This window comes from Rattus norvegicus, chromosome 1 (genome assembly GCF_021556685.1).
Source record: "Rattus norvegicus strain SHRSP/BbbUtx chromosome 1, alternate assembly SHRSP_T2T, whole genome shotgun sequence".
Classification (NCBI taxonomy): domain Eukaryota; kingdom Metazoa; phylum Chordata; class Mammalia; order Rodentia; family Muridae; genus Rattus; species Rattus norvegicus.
In genome coordinates, this window is record NC_141534.1 from 187,184,028 (window position 1) to 187,199,498 (window position 15,471).

The following is a 15,471-nucleotide window of genomic DNA, read 5'->3' on the forward strand; positions in this document are numbered from 1 at the left end:
ATGCTAACTTTAAACGGATAGCAACTACAGAAACAATGAAAACAAATGCTGTCTATGTATTTGGTGCACTGAACAATCTGCCTTCATGCATGCTAGCCTAGGTATTCTCCTGTGTTATAGGATACCTATAACAATACTTCCCTAAGGTTCAGTAACATTTTACACAGAACTAAACAATGATATAGCACCAACATGAGTCCTCTGGATATTATTCTCACCTCTTCACAGATGAGAAGACTAAGGCACTGTTCTAAGACTAAGTTCTAAGTAACTGGCTGAAGGACCCCCGTTTTACCTGTTATCAAAAATAAGAGGAACAGGATGGTGGCACCTGCCTTTAACCCTAGCAGAGGCAGATGGATCTCTGTGAGTTTAAGACCAGCATGGTATACAATAGCATGTTACAGGGTAGCCTGAGCTACACAGTGAGCACACTGACTTAAAAAAAAAAAACTTTTCAAACAAGAGTGGTGTTTTGTTTGGGCTATCAAAGTCCCTCCACCTCTGAGGAAGGGAGCTAGAAAGTGGCTAGTAGTTTTCAAACTTTAACTGCAAAGTACAGCAAGAAATGGACTTTGGGGCTTGGGAGATGGCTCAGGGTTTAAGAGCACTCAGTGGCTGCTCTTTTAGTGGATCTAAATCTGATGCCCAGACCTACATGGTAAATCACAACTATCCCTAACTCCAATTCCACAGGATCCTACACCCTCTTCTGACCTCCTCCCCTCTTCTGGCACAAAAAGCACCATGCAGGCAAGCACTCAAACATAAATATTTTAAGAAATAGATTCTACATCCTGACCTAATACAAACACACATACACACAAACACAAATACAAAACAAAGATGCTATCGTAATGCAATGCTGACAGATTCTTGCTTCTGGGATGTGCTCTGACTGATGCTACTTCCTTTCCCGGGTTGTTTTCAATAGTTGGTTATGACCCTCTAAGGAGAAATGACCCTCAGTTTGGAAAATCTCTAGACTAGGCTATTTCCCTGTGGTATAATTAGTGTGTTCAATATGGTAAGCACTTTCCAGTTATCATACAATTTAATCTTCCCAGCTACCCATGAAGAGAAACATTTCTGCACACTCTATCTTACAGGTGAGGAAACAAGATTAGAAACACTCTTGTAATCCTAGGTGCAAGTTCCAGGCTACAGACTTTCTTAAAAGGAGGAAGGGAGAGAGGGAGGGAAAAAGGAAGAAGGGTGGAAGGAAAAGAAAAGCAGACGACTACCTTATCCAAGTCCCTATTGTTTGACAAAAACAGGGGATATAATCCTACATCCATTTGTTCCCCCAGTTGCCAAGCTCCTCTCACTTATGTAAGGAAACGTGCCTTCTACTGGCCAGTATCACATGGGCAGCAATGATGGTAAAGAGATTCAGGCAGATATGATTCTTCAGTCATGACTGCCATCACCTGCTGGGGTGCGCCAAGGAAATAACCAAGGCAGCACAGATAGTTCAGTATGAGACCCCTGCAACCCCTGGATCTCTGTAGGACTGTGCAGAGCACAGTATTCTTCCCTGATGACCCTTGTGGGACAATAATAAACTTGTCAGATTACTCCAAACTTCCTCAGGAGTGCTACAGTGACTCAGTTCAGGTTTCTAACATCTGGAGGGCAGTGCCCTCACAAAGGCTTTACCTACTTCCAATCTCACTGCACAGAAGTAATCACGCACAAACACAGTGTAGACATTCTTAAAATCATTCAGCAGGACTGGGGATGTGCTTCAGTGGTGTATAGTCCTCCCTCACTTTGCATGTGCATGAGTATAGTCTCATGTACTCCCCACCCCAAATCACAGACCCTTTTCACCTATAGACTCATCTGAACTCACCTTGGCACATAAGACTCTTGAGGATCTGAACTCGGCTTCTGTCATCATCCTTCCCTTTTTATTTCAGATGCTTCTGCCAGATTAATGTACAAAGTGTTTCCCAAGGTGCCACCTTGTCTCCATAGCTTTGCCTTACATACTGCTGGGAATGCCTCCCCCATTCCTGATCCTCTGGTAGGACTCCTTGCTGCTGAACCCCTGGCACCTGCACTGATATCACATCTTGGAGCACCAACTTTACAAACTGTCTGGTTCTTACTGTGTCTGGTATTTCTACCATGCTGCAAGTTCCTTAGAGAACAAGATCCACCGTACTCTGAATCTGTACCTGGCAACATAGCCCATCATTCTCTCCTAAAACATCAAGTATTCAACCACTACAGAGCCTGTCCACCAGAAAAGGGCGGACACATAATTCCCTGGAGCAAAATGGTGAGAGCCAGACGTTTTGGAGGCCAAGATTTTCTAGCTTACAAGATTGCTTTTGAGTTTCAGAAGTCCCTTATGAATGATACACATTCCATCTGAGAAAGTCAGTCCCTCGCTCATACATCTCTAACTGGAAAACTACAAAATCTGTTTCTTCTTAAGCAGAAGTTATCTTGTATCTGTTTGGAAAGTGTAAGCACTCCTAGAGCCTTGTTCTGTTGAGCTGCTGTGACAATCAGAAGACCTTCTATTGTGCACATTTTTGACAAGTACTAAGTGCTAGGGACCGTCTAAACTTGTTTGAAGCCAAGTACTGTGCACAAATAGTAAATATGCAAACAGAAAGGAGAAGCTTAGGATGAGTTACTTACAAGGAGGGAAAACCACTTCTTTACCAATGGGGAAAGGGCAACTGGAAAGGTTTTCACCTGTTGTGTAACTTTATTAGCTTTCTGCTGGGTCAGGCAATGACTGAGAGCTGGATACTTAGAAAACAAATACTCTGATAAATTAAGCAACTCCAGTTTCTTGGCTAAGGAGAGTTCAAAGTCATAGTTAGATCTTCAATTAATGCTTTGTCTGGTTTGAAACTGCCACAATGGTTCAAGTTTCCAAAATCTTGAGAATACTTTTTTTTTTCTTCTTTTTTTCGGAGCTGGGGACCGAACCCAGGGCCTTGCGCTTGCTAGGCAAGCACTCTACCACTGAGCTAAATCACCAACCCCGAGAATACTTATTTTTAATTTATGTATTTGTGTGTGTGCACCTTGTGGTGGTCAGAGGACAACTTCTAGAGTAGCTTCTCTCCTTCGACCACATGCTGGCAAGTGTTTTTATCCATGGACCCACAAACTCATTTCAGCAGCCCCAGGCTTTATCTTAGAATGAAAAGATTATGAATACTGATCCAATGACAATTTCCCAAGAACAGAAGAAAGTGAACAACTGTCTTCAGTCTTGTATGCTGCTGTAGAGCAAGGGCGACTGCTACAACTCCTTTCCATCCCCTTTCAGATTTATCCAGCCTCACCAGTTGTCACCTATAAATAACAACTAACTTCCCCAGGAGGGAATACAGACTATTTCAGACATGCAATCTCTACCCTCAATAAGGTGGTCTTACGACTTTCTACATTTACATTGCCTGATGTGGAATCCAAGTAAATTAAAATCTCCTCAAAGGACACTTAAGAGTAGATCTTAGTAGAAATGGAGATTTTTTTTTTTAATCCCCACAGAACACTACAGTCTAGAGAAGAAGCCTTTTCCCTTTCCTAGCCAGCCCTAACACAAGTCACAACCTTTCAGAAGACAAGACAGTATAAATGACAAAATCAAAATTATATGAAAAATTCAGACACAGAACTAGATCTCACCACTGCTGGGAAACTTCTGAGTCTTTCATTATGAAATAATGCAGTGGGGCTGGGGACACAGCTCAGGAATAGGGTTCTTGTGTGACAGCTTGGCTGTTAAGTGCACGTGATAGCTAATCTTGCTTGTAAATGTGATATACCTGGAAGAAGGAATCTCAATTGAGGAACTGGCTTTATCAAATTGACCTGTGGCATTTTCTTGATTGCTAGCTGATGTGGGAGAGTCCAGATCGCTGTGGATGATGCCACTCTTGGATAGTTTGGCCTGACCTGGGTAAGAAAGGTAATGTAGCAAGCCAGTAAACATCCTTTCTGCAGAGGTTAAGCCCTTTCCTCCCCAAGATGGTTTTGGTCAGTGCTTTATTACAACAACAGAAAGCAAATTTTCTGTTGGGAGCACTTGCTGCCAAGCCTCATAGAGTGGAAGGAGATACTGACTCCCACACATTGTCCTGACTTTAACATACTCAACCTTGACTTTAACATACTCAACCTTGGCACATGAATAACACACACACACACACACACACACACACACACACACACACACACACACATTCTCTCTCTCTCTCTCTCTCTCTCTCTCTTTCTCTCCCTCTCTCTCTCTCTCTCTCTCAGCAAATGAATTAATTAATGGCAGAGAATTTAAAAGAACAAGATCATTTGCAAATAGACCAGCCACCAAAGGCAAATAATTTGAATGCTATTTGAGGGTTTAAGTGGGGTTGGTGGATAGCAGCTCCCATAACGGGCTGTCGTTTCTATCAGTATTTACATGCCTCTTAAGATCTATGCTGAATTATGAGGATGAGTAAGGTAGATATTTTTTAACAGTGTTTAAAATTTTTCAGTGCTTAAGTTTATTTTAGGGCACAAGTCACAGTGTCCCTTCAAAGCAGTCACCACCAACAAGTAATGTACAGGTCACCTTAGATGAGGCAGAGCCAAGACTTCTAATACCTTGAATGTGGGTGCCAGATCCATGGTCAAGTCTTTTCTCCTTCCCTTGTGTTCTGAACTCCTGGAACCTTAGGGAGTTCCAACAAAGGAGTGAATGACCTAGCGATCCCAACAGTGAGGGCCTACTAAACGTGGGAAGAACATACAGTCTTCACTTTTCCACTAGTTAAAAATAAGGGTACCACTTACTAAAATCTGTGATATTTAAAATTGCACACAATACCTTATTGGGATTTGGGCAACATCTTTATTTTGAATTCCATCCAACCTACCTATGGGTATTTCTGTCAAACTTGTCAGTCTGCTTAAATCTGCACAAACAAACGTGGACCTGCGCTATAGTGCCAATTCTGTCAAAACATCTCGAAGTAAGACGTGGCTCTGCACTGTTCATTCAATTACCAGCCAGCCATCCTATCCACCGTTATTCCTCTATCTGCCCACTTATCAGCCGACACTCTTCTTAAAAGTTAAAAAGAAGGGAAGGAAGAAAGAGAAAGAAAGAAAGAAAGAAAAGCAGGCTGGCCAGCCTGCTGGGCACAGTGGTGGACTTGGGAGAGAGAGGCAAGTGGATTTCTGTGAATTTGAAGCCAGGCTGGTTTATCTATATAGTGCGTTTCATTCAAGCCTATCAAAATATGCCTTCTACTGCCCCACAGAAATTGGGCTTTATTTATTTGGTGGTTTTATTGGGTTGTGGCACAGCACCTGTCTTTTTAAAAGAAAAACAATTAGATCATTCTTAGCGCCGTTATCTCTGTAGTCAGAAGTGTTGTGTGCTGCTTACTTTTTCATACATTACAAAGGAGAACTGACAAATGAAGAGAGACAACCATCCTCAAGTTGTCTCCAGACCTTCATACATGTACCACCCCCTTCCAAACACACACGATAAATGTAAAAAAAAAAAAAAAAAACTAAAGAACTAAAAAATCTATATCCAAATCTACACTTTTGAAAAATAGCAAATAATCCCTGAATCCTGTGCATCCCAGTTAAAGACAGCAACCACAGAGGGCATGTGACCTACACAAAGACACAGCAACTAGTAGCAGAGGACAGACTAGCAAAAAACCACTATATGTACACCAGGGTCTTGGAGACCTGGCCTCAGTTCACCTGAAGTGAGCCTGAAGGAGATCTGGACCTTTCACTTCCCCTATGAATAACAGGCACAACATGGTACTTAGCAGCTGATCTTCTCAGGTAATCTGGATTGGCTGACACAAACCTGTTTCCATCCAAAGTCCCAAGAAGCCTTGTCCAACTCACTAAACTTCAAGGCATATGGCCAAAGATAAAAATGTCCCTTGGTACAGCTTCCCAATTTTAAACCCACAGTATTTTAGCCCTTTGTCCCCACTGCTAGACTCAATACAGGCTCTGAACAGCAGTTCTCAAACTGCTGCTGGATCATAACCCCTTTAAGGAAGTCAAATGACCCTTCCACAGGGGTCACATATTAGATACCCTGCATACCAGATATTTATACTACTATTCCTGACAGTAGCAAAATTAGTTTTGAAATAACAAAATAATTTTATGGTGAGGAGTAAGGGGAGGGGTCACCACAACATGAGGAACTGTATTAAGGGTTGCAGCGTTAGGAAGGCTGAAAGTCATTTTTCTATAGGATTTCAGGAAGAAGATTTTCCATACCTAATTTTTAGGCCAGCTTTGGAAACAAGCTGGAAGCTTCCATTAGAGTTACCCATGTATTTATTTCCCAGATACCCAGAGGGCAGGTTTTATTTTCAAGTGATAACTGTGCACCTAGCAGTGTTTTATATACTCTATAGAAGGAGGTAGAATGATAGAACCCCTTCTTGGGAACTGCAATCCAGAGAAGCTTAACTATGTATGTATGCCTTGTAGCTAGTGATAACTAATAATAATCCCTTTTATGACACATAGTATATGTTGTCATAATTGCACTAGCAATCCTTACAATTATGTAATGAGTTTCATGCTATACATTATAGACATGAGGCTTAGAGAAATAGAGCTCATCCAAGTTCAAGTGGCAAGTGAAGTTCAGACTTAAGATCAGTGTTAGCTCTAGACATGTGCTTTTAACCCAGTGATGATGAACTGCTCTGCTTGGCCTCAGACCAACGTTAGCAGTCTATGCTAATCCTCTGGTTCCTTCCCAGTCTCTGGCTTGTTCTATCTTTACATGTGTCTACCTTGCTCTCTCTCTGCAATCTGTCTCTGTACAACTGTCCCGGTAAAACCTCCTCTTTCCTTTCTCTTTCCCTCTCTTTTCTGTGGTGCTCTCTTAAGTAACCCCCTTTTCTTGTGACAGTAAGGCATATCCTATCTCTGACTCATTCTGTCAAATCTTCCTCTGACTTATCACTTTGTCTGCCACTCAATTAGACATCACTTTAAAACATGGCTGCCTTCTCCTACGAACTAACCTTAACTACATTGTATGGAATTAAGAGTGTGTAGGAAGGGCTTGTTTATATTCCAGCCAAAGGGATTAAAGGTGTGTGCTAAGGGCTGAGGCACACCACAACTTGAAACAGTTTTTTTTTTGTTTGTTTGTTTTTTTGGTTTTTTTTTTTTTTCAGTAAATAACACAACCTCAGGGGTCCCAGTGTGATCAAATATCCTACAACAGGGAAAGACACTTTGGACCACACCTGAGTTTTACAGAGTGATTTCAGGGTGGGCCTCAGAGCTTTCAAGGGAGGGGCTAGTCACACCAGGAAAACATAAGCACAGAATTTGATTTTAAGTGCTACTGTCTCAGAGATTAGCAGTGAGAAAGAAAAGTTCAACTACAATGAGCCAATAACCACGCCTGTATAATGAAATCTTAATTCTAAATCAAAGATCAGAGTGGCATCTCTGGCCATACTAGCCAGGAAACACACAAACCACACACACACACACACACACACACACACACACACACACACACACACACACACACACTACCACCACTACCACCACCAAAGCACAATACATCAATGAGACCCCAGAATTCTCAGAGAATTTCCAAGTTGGTGAGCACAGAGACTGGCTGGAACGGTGGTGTGACTGGCCTGCCTGAACCCCAAGAAATTAGAATTCCCCTAGGAATCTTAAAGGGTGTGGTATCTATAGCTCTAGGGGAAGCAAGAGGGAAAATGTTCAGGCAGAAAAGAAACGTGTGCTAGGGAAGATTTACAGCTTTTCATTTGACTGGAGTGTGAAGAGGGTGAGGAGGGATCACTGTGCACATATCTGCCCTTCTATTTAAAGTTGACCTTATCATCAGGACCAATTGGCTGTGGGTGGGGATGAGTTTCATAGATCTCTGTTCCCCCAATGTGCCTACATTGAATAAATCTCTTTTCTCACTATTAATTTTGATATTTAATCAGTTTATTGGTTTGTTGGGGCAGAGGATGTGAGTCCAGAAATGGTGGCACACATGTAGAGAGAGCAATAGGTCCTGCACTTCCAACTCATTTGCCCTATGTATCAACAGAGCTGGTTTGCAACACCTGAGCTCAAGCCATCCTCCTGCCTCAGTCTCCTAAGAGAACTAAATACACAGACCAAAGCATCGGCCTGTGTTTAGAGGCCGAGGGATGCATAGGTTCAACTCATGGCTTTACATATGTTGGATAAGCACTATACAAACTATTCCCAGCACCGATTAAGGCAAAATAGAAAGACAATAAAAGTTAAAGGAATACAGAAAAGAACTCCCAAAATAAATAAGTAGCCAGGAGTATCTCTGTGAGTTCGAGGCCAGTCTGATCTACATAGTGAATTCTAGGACAGCCAGGGCTATGTAGAGACCCTGCCTGAAAAAGCCAAAATAATAATAAATATCTTACAAACTAGATTAGAAGCCACATTAAAGTAAAAACATGTCTTGACTCTGGTCCTTTAAAAATTTATTTTAGTATGTATATTGTATATCATATGTGCCTAAGGAGGTCAGAAGAGGACATGGGATCTCCAGAATTGAAATTACAGACAATTGTGAGCTGCTGTGTGTGTGCTGGGAACTGACTCCCGGTTCTCTGCGGGACCAAAAGTCCTCTCAAGCATTGAGCCACCCCTCTAGCCCTGACTGCTCTAAGCACTAAGCCAACCCTCCACACCTGACTGCTCTAAGCACTGAGCCAACCCTCCACCCCTGACTGCTCTAAGCACTGAGCCACCCCTCCACCTCTGACTGCTCTAAGCACTGAGCCACCCCTCCACCCCTGACTGCTCTAAGCACTGAGCCACCCCTCCTCCGGCCCTGATTGTTTTTTTCAACCTGTTCTATAATGGTTGTTTCCATTTTTTTCTTTTACATGGATGTGTTTTGTCTGAATGCATGTATGAGCACATGTGTGTCTAGAGTCCAAAGAAGCCAAAAGAAGGTATCAGATAACTTGGAAATGGAGTTAAGTGGGAGCAATCACACCTGGGTCCTCCAGAAGAGCAACAAGTGCTCTTAGCTTGGCTGGGAGTGAGTATACCAAACATTCTTATTTAACTTTTAAATTTCACAACTATGTAATTCAAAGCACCAAATCACAGGGAGTGGCTTCAGGGAGACTGGAGAAATTCGTGGCCACACTTGGGTGTGTATTATCTTTTTCCTAAGTGCCCTCCCTCCTTCAATGCCAAGTATTAAGTCTACAGTAAAGTCTTTATTAAGAATCCACTCCGCTTGATACAAACATGTCCTGAAATCATTTTCTCCAGCATTTGGTTTCACTTGACAAGAGACCCGTGGGGCTGCTATTGGAAGCAGGACGGGACTGTATCTACTGTTCCTGCTGTCATACTTTATAACAAAACTGAAGTCCTAAGTATCATGCATTACTTGAGTTCTATGAATTGTGCTAACATAATACCAAACCTGACAGGCTGTGAGAACCCCTGAACTTGTGGTCCACAAGAAGTTAAGATAACTTGTGAATGCCACAGCTAGCATGTAAGTGGCGCAATCCTGTAAGACTGAGTCACTAGCATGTGGGCTCTGTGCTAATTCCAGGCAACATCAGAGCTGAGTTTCTGGACACTGAGTTGTTGCCAGAAAACTGTTGGAACAATGTAATCGATAACTCAGAAACAGATGCACATATTAAAACCAACTTCACCGATGCTCAGAAGATACTTTACTGCTCGATGGAATCACAGAATCTATATGCCTGTCACCAGCTCTGCACTAGGAAATCCGGGCCTTTGCAATCCACAAGTACCTGATAAAATAAAAATGTTTCAGAAAAAAAAAAAAAAAGCTGAAAGATGGCTCAGTAGTTAAAAGCATGTACTGCTCTTCCACAGGACCTGAGTACAGTTCTAGCACCCACACTCGGGTATTCATAGCTACTTGTTAATCCTAACACACACACACACACACACACACACACACACACACACACACACACACACGCACACACACAAAATACAGTTATATAGACACACATATATAAATGAAAATGAACCACAGAGGGGGAGGGACCTAAAAACCTATTTGAACCTGCCAAAGAAAACACAGAAGTTGTAGAAATACAAAGTTTATAACAATTTTCTTTACTAGCTTTGTCTGTTACTTCACATTTGTGGTAGTTCCCAAGAGAAAGTCAGGCAGGAATTGTCTCAAGAGTCCACAAATAAATGTTGCCGTAAGAGTAAGCCCCGCCTAGCGTCTTCTTCTTTACCTGCTCTATCCAAGCACATTGTATTTCTCATCTCACTAGCTTCTGATTTGTGAAACTCAAGTCTTAAACAACAACAAAAAAAATCTTTTTAAAAAACACATCAAGCCCTAAATGACAAAAAGAAAAAAAGGGGATGGGGGGTGCTGGAGAGATGGCTCAGCGGTTAAGAGCACAGTTCAAATCCCAGCAACCACACGGTGGCTCACATCCATGTGTCATGAGATCAGATGCCCTCTTCTTGTGTATCTGAAGACAGCTACAGTGTACTTATAGATAATAAAAAAATCTTTAAGAAAAAAACCACTCCAGGACCCACAGGTAGCCCGTGTCAGACGGGTATAATCTCACCACCCACTGGATTCCTCTTCTGCAGCAAGAACACATGTCTTCTCATGGAGATCCGGTTCCCATGCCCTCCTGGTGAGTGATGCTCCCTAGAGTAAGGCAACCGGGCCCCTAACCCCTCCCTCCTAGTGAATGTTATTCCCAGGAGTGAGCAATTTATGAGCTTTTTCCTTACCTACCTCAGTCGTTATTAGCCTTTCCCAGCTGGAACACTGAGGATGAGTTCTTCCCCACTATACCCTTTCAACAATACTCCTTACTTACAGTGCTGGCCACATAAAGGCTTGCTACTCCATCTACTTCACCTGAATCACTCCATGTCTCTGGAAACACCTTTACACTTCTTCTTAAGTTAGGAAGCCAAAGTAGACGTCTTTCCATGAGCATAAGCTCTACAGCAACAGTTTTGAGTAAATGATTAAATAAGCGACTAGTTATTTTAAATAAAAATTAATCAACAAGAGCCATGAAGATATTCTTTAAAATGGGTAGAACATTCACTATCTAACTTTATCACCCCTGAAAACGCCATCATAGTAAGTAAAACTGTCTCCTTAAAGGGACCAAGAGTATTATCCTACCCCTGATCCTGTTTCCTAGTCCCACAATGCTAGTTGCAGCATCTTCTCCCAGGTGGTATCCTGACTTCCACCTCTTGTTTAAACAGTATCCACTAGATATGAAGCAGGTGTAAAGGGAATGGAAAGCTGTTTGGTTTTTTGTGTTAGGATTTCATATAGCCCAGGGTTCCCTCAAAGCTCTGTGTGGCTGAGGATGACCCTAAACTCCTGATCCTCCTGCCTCAATCTGAGTTGAATACTAAGAGTACAGAACTCCAAGTGTGGGACTTGAAGGCAGATGTGTATGATTTTGTTTTGTTTGAAATAGAGTCATCTTATTGTTCTACCTGGCCTGGTACTGGCTATGTCGTCCAAGCTGGACTCCAAATTGCAGCGATCCTGCCTCAGCCTCCTGAGTACAGGGATTGCACTGTGACAGTATGCCTGGCTAAGGCAACTGCTTAATAGAGGCCGAATTCACTTACTATAAAAAAGATGACTTATGCAACTCCTGTTGCTTTATCTGTGAGCATACTGGACTTCCCTGTTCAGATGCTGTAGCAGGTCATTGGGGTCATTGGGAAAGCAACTATATACAATCCAGCACTTTGCACAGCTATTATTAAACCATGCCCGCTACTCATAAAAGAGCTGAGAAGCAAGGCATGGTGACACTATATAATCCCAACATCATTTTGGAAGATGAGAGAGGAGAACTTGAGTTTGAGGCGAGCCTAGCTACAAATGAAGACCTTATCTCAGAAAACTGAAAGAACTCAGGGTACTGAAGGCCCCACTCTTATCTGAATGTAATTGGGTCCCTTCAGAAAACACTCTGGAGGATACTTCAGCTTTCCCTATAAAGCATTCTCCATCTCTGCTACACTAGGGTACTCTCATTCCATTATCAAACCACTGCATTATATGTGCCACACTAAGGGATTCTCGAAGAATTAGTTGGTGAAAGGATGCATTGGGGTAAGAAAGAACAAAATGTCCTCATTTCTGTCACAAGCATACTCCTGCCTCAGAAGGGCTCCTCAAATTTTAGCTAACGAAAACAAAAGGTGGGAGGGACATAGTGGTGGCCATGTGGTGCATGCTTTTTCTTCCAATCCCAGTACTCAGAAGGTAGAGGCAGATAGATCCCCATGAGTTCCAGGAGAGCCTGGTCTACACAGGGTTCCAGGCCAAGTCAGAGCTACACTAGATACTCTATTTTGCAGGGGTCTGAGTTTTTCTTGCTTCTTCCCATACTAGATTGAGTAGAATTAACTGCTTTAAGTACAGTAAATGCCATGACCACTAAAACAGGGCAGATCTCCCCAACACACTGTCTCCTAGACTAACAGACGTTAAGAACAACAATGGCAACAGGATGCTAAACGCTCCCCGGAAACCTGCTCTCTGCAGAGTGTCGTCACCCGTTAGAGATCTGTCAGTCATCAGAGCTGGGCTAGATCTAAAGGTCTCAGTGACAGCATTATTTCCAGTTACCAGGTACTGAGGTTGAATGGGAGGGGGAAGGCGGCAGGACAGGGACTAGACAGGCCACGGACACATGATGATGCTTACCAAATAATGCTTACACTGCTGTACAACCTGGGTTTCTATGCTGTATCTCGGCCCCAAATCCAACAATTCAACTCACAACTCAAAGACTTAGGCAAGGCCGAACTCAGAATTCATTAGCCACAAGTTCCAATGTATAGTGTTTAAATAAGGTCTCATCTGCATATATCTTTTTTTTTCTTTTTTTTGGAGCTGGGAACCGAACCCAGGGCCTTGTGCTTGCTAGGCAAGCGCTCTACCACTGAGCTAAATCCCCAACCCCTGCATATATCTTAAAGACTGGGCATTTCCCCTTTTTTAATAGAGCATAACTCCAAAGAATCAGTTTGATCACTATTTGGTGTTATCCCAACTCAAATCTCCTTTTGACCCTCCCCCCGAAAATAAAACCTTCCATTGCCCAGAAAAATAGAAACAAGAACTAGTGAAACTAGATTTGAACTAAAAGAAATTAACTTAGTCAACCTGGTCTGTTATGGAAAGAACTAAGTACACTGTACCAACATTAGGAAGAACTGATCCTGGTACACTGGTATGAATGTCTGTAAACAGACACACAAAGTAATTGTAAGTTATCAAGAGTTAGGGAAACAGGAGTTACCACATAATTACCACTGTTTCGATCTCAGTTACTACTTCTTCACCTCAAAACAACTGCCAGCCAGTGTACAATCAACTCTCCTCACTACAGAGGACATATCAAGACAGTAGTAAAATCAGATTAACTGTAAACCAGCTACTGAAATGAAAAACAACTACCCACAATCCCAAGGGCAGTGGCACCAGCAGGTTCCTTGGGTTTTCACCTTTAATTAGAACGTGTTCAAAGCCCCCCAATCCCTAAGAAACAAACTGACTGGCACCTTAGGTCAAAGATCAACTCAACTTCAAGACTCCAAATTCACTTAGATTTAGATTCATTTCCCAAATACAATTAGCAGTCAATATAAGTTTTTAAGGGCTTCTCCACATGTTCAAGTCCCCCACACCCCAACACCCCTACCCCTAAAGCCCCCACTCATCTCTATTCCCTTTCAAAAGTCAGTCTACAAATTGGTTGATGAAATGTCAGCCTAGGTAGTATTTTCATACTTGCATTGTAATAAATCATTGAAATGAAGAGAGACAGTAGCCTGCTTAACACCAAACAGAGCACTGTCTGCCCAGCAATAGCACACAAAGTCAAGGCCAAGCTGTTTAATACATGCCAGGTCCTAAGCGTTCACACTAGTCATTTACCTGCAAACTAAGATCTGCGGTTTGCATTCAAACAGGCTGCATCCTCCCTTACCCCAGGACAGCACAGAAAGCTTTACCCAGTTAGTTCTGAGGAGCCACCTGCAGGTAGTAGAAGAGAACTAAAACATAACCAAGTGACAAGTCTACTGTTTCTGAACTGTCTAGACCAAACCACAAAAGGTTTCATTTAACATTTTAAGACTGGGCTTACTACAAACCATCTAAGCAACAGTTACGTCTCTCAACTGCACAGCTCAAAAGACTGATTCACTCAAAGAATGCTCCAGTCACTTTTGTGAGGTTGAGAGGGGAGAAAAACACTCTTCTCATTTAGCCTATTGTGATGCAGCTCAAGAGGGCCAAATCCAAGCAGCATCTGACAGAGCCTCTCAAGTGGACAATCTGTGGAAGAGAAGGTTAAACTGGAGATGAATGCTCCCAACTAAAGGCAAAAGTAGGTTACATCCCTGAATTACATGCCAACCCAAAGATGATAACAGAGTGGAAATGGACCCCACAATAGTCCTTATCTAATGTAATCCAGAGTGAACTTTTAGTACCAACCTACCTCTCAGTAGAATATTATTACTCACTGGGAGGCCAAGGCAAGTGCAGAACTATTGCAACACAAATGCTGCCTGCCCACAGAACCAAAAAAAAAAAGACTAAAACAGATCTGGATGATCATCTGTCGATCAACATATTATTAACACATGCCCAGTTCTTTAACCTTGAGTTTACACCAAGATGGAAGACGTGGATACTAGCATACGTTCAGAGTATTTATTATGCATACACAGCAAAATATTTTATTAGAACAGGTGTGCCCTCAATTGAACATCCTGCGTATTTCTAAACACAAAGCCCAAGTGGCCACCACTGCGCCTCCTCTGCTACTCTCAGCTGGGTGAGCTGCTTTTGTCTCTAACAGTCTAAAAGAACGTGCAGAAATAATGATAAATGCTCTAGGAAGGAATGCTGAATGAACCAAAAGGAGTATTTCAATTTTTCTCCTCCTTACTCAGTTTCTGTCTACCTAATATGAGCCCCAACTCCACTCTTCGGACCCTATTTCATTCAACCTTTTACTCCCTAAACACACACCCCACCCCCACTCCCTTCTCCCAGTCCCTAGAACTTGCCAAGTTCATTCCAGTGAGTCTCTGCACAAGCTGTTCCTAAACCTCCAAGAGTGCTCCCTTCATCTTTGCATGGCTGGCTTCTTTTCCTTTAAAGTTCTGTTTAAGCATCACCTCAGAAGGTCTCCCTCCACTGAATTCCAGACACACATTCTAGCCTATCACTCATTTTCTCCAGCATTCAATCAAAATCAGATTTGCTGATTTATCATCTCTGTCCTCACCTCCCACTCTGATAAACTCCTTGAGAAAGGACCTCTTTTGCTTGTCTTCACCTTTGTCCACTCACTGTCTGAAGTACTGTCTGGCTAGGACTTAATAGCAGTTTGAATA

At 42.4% G+C, this 15,471-nt stretch overlaps 1 protein-coding gene across 6 annotated transcripts in view; it reads right to left on the bottom strand.

Annotated features, from left to right (window-relative positions):
- The window catches only part of Dcun1d3 (defective in cullin neddylation 1 domain containing 3), a 42,647-nt gene that overhangs the window by 24,758 nt on the left and 2,418 nt on the right, over positions 1-15,471 (bottom strand).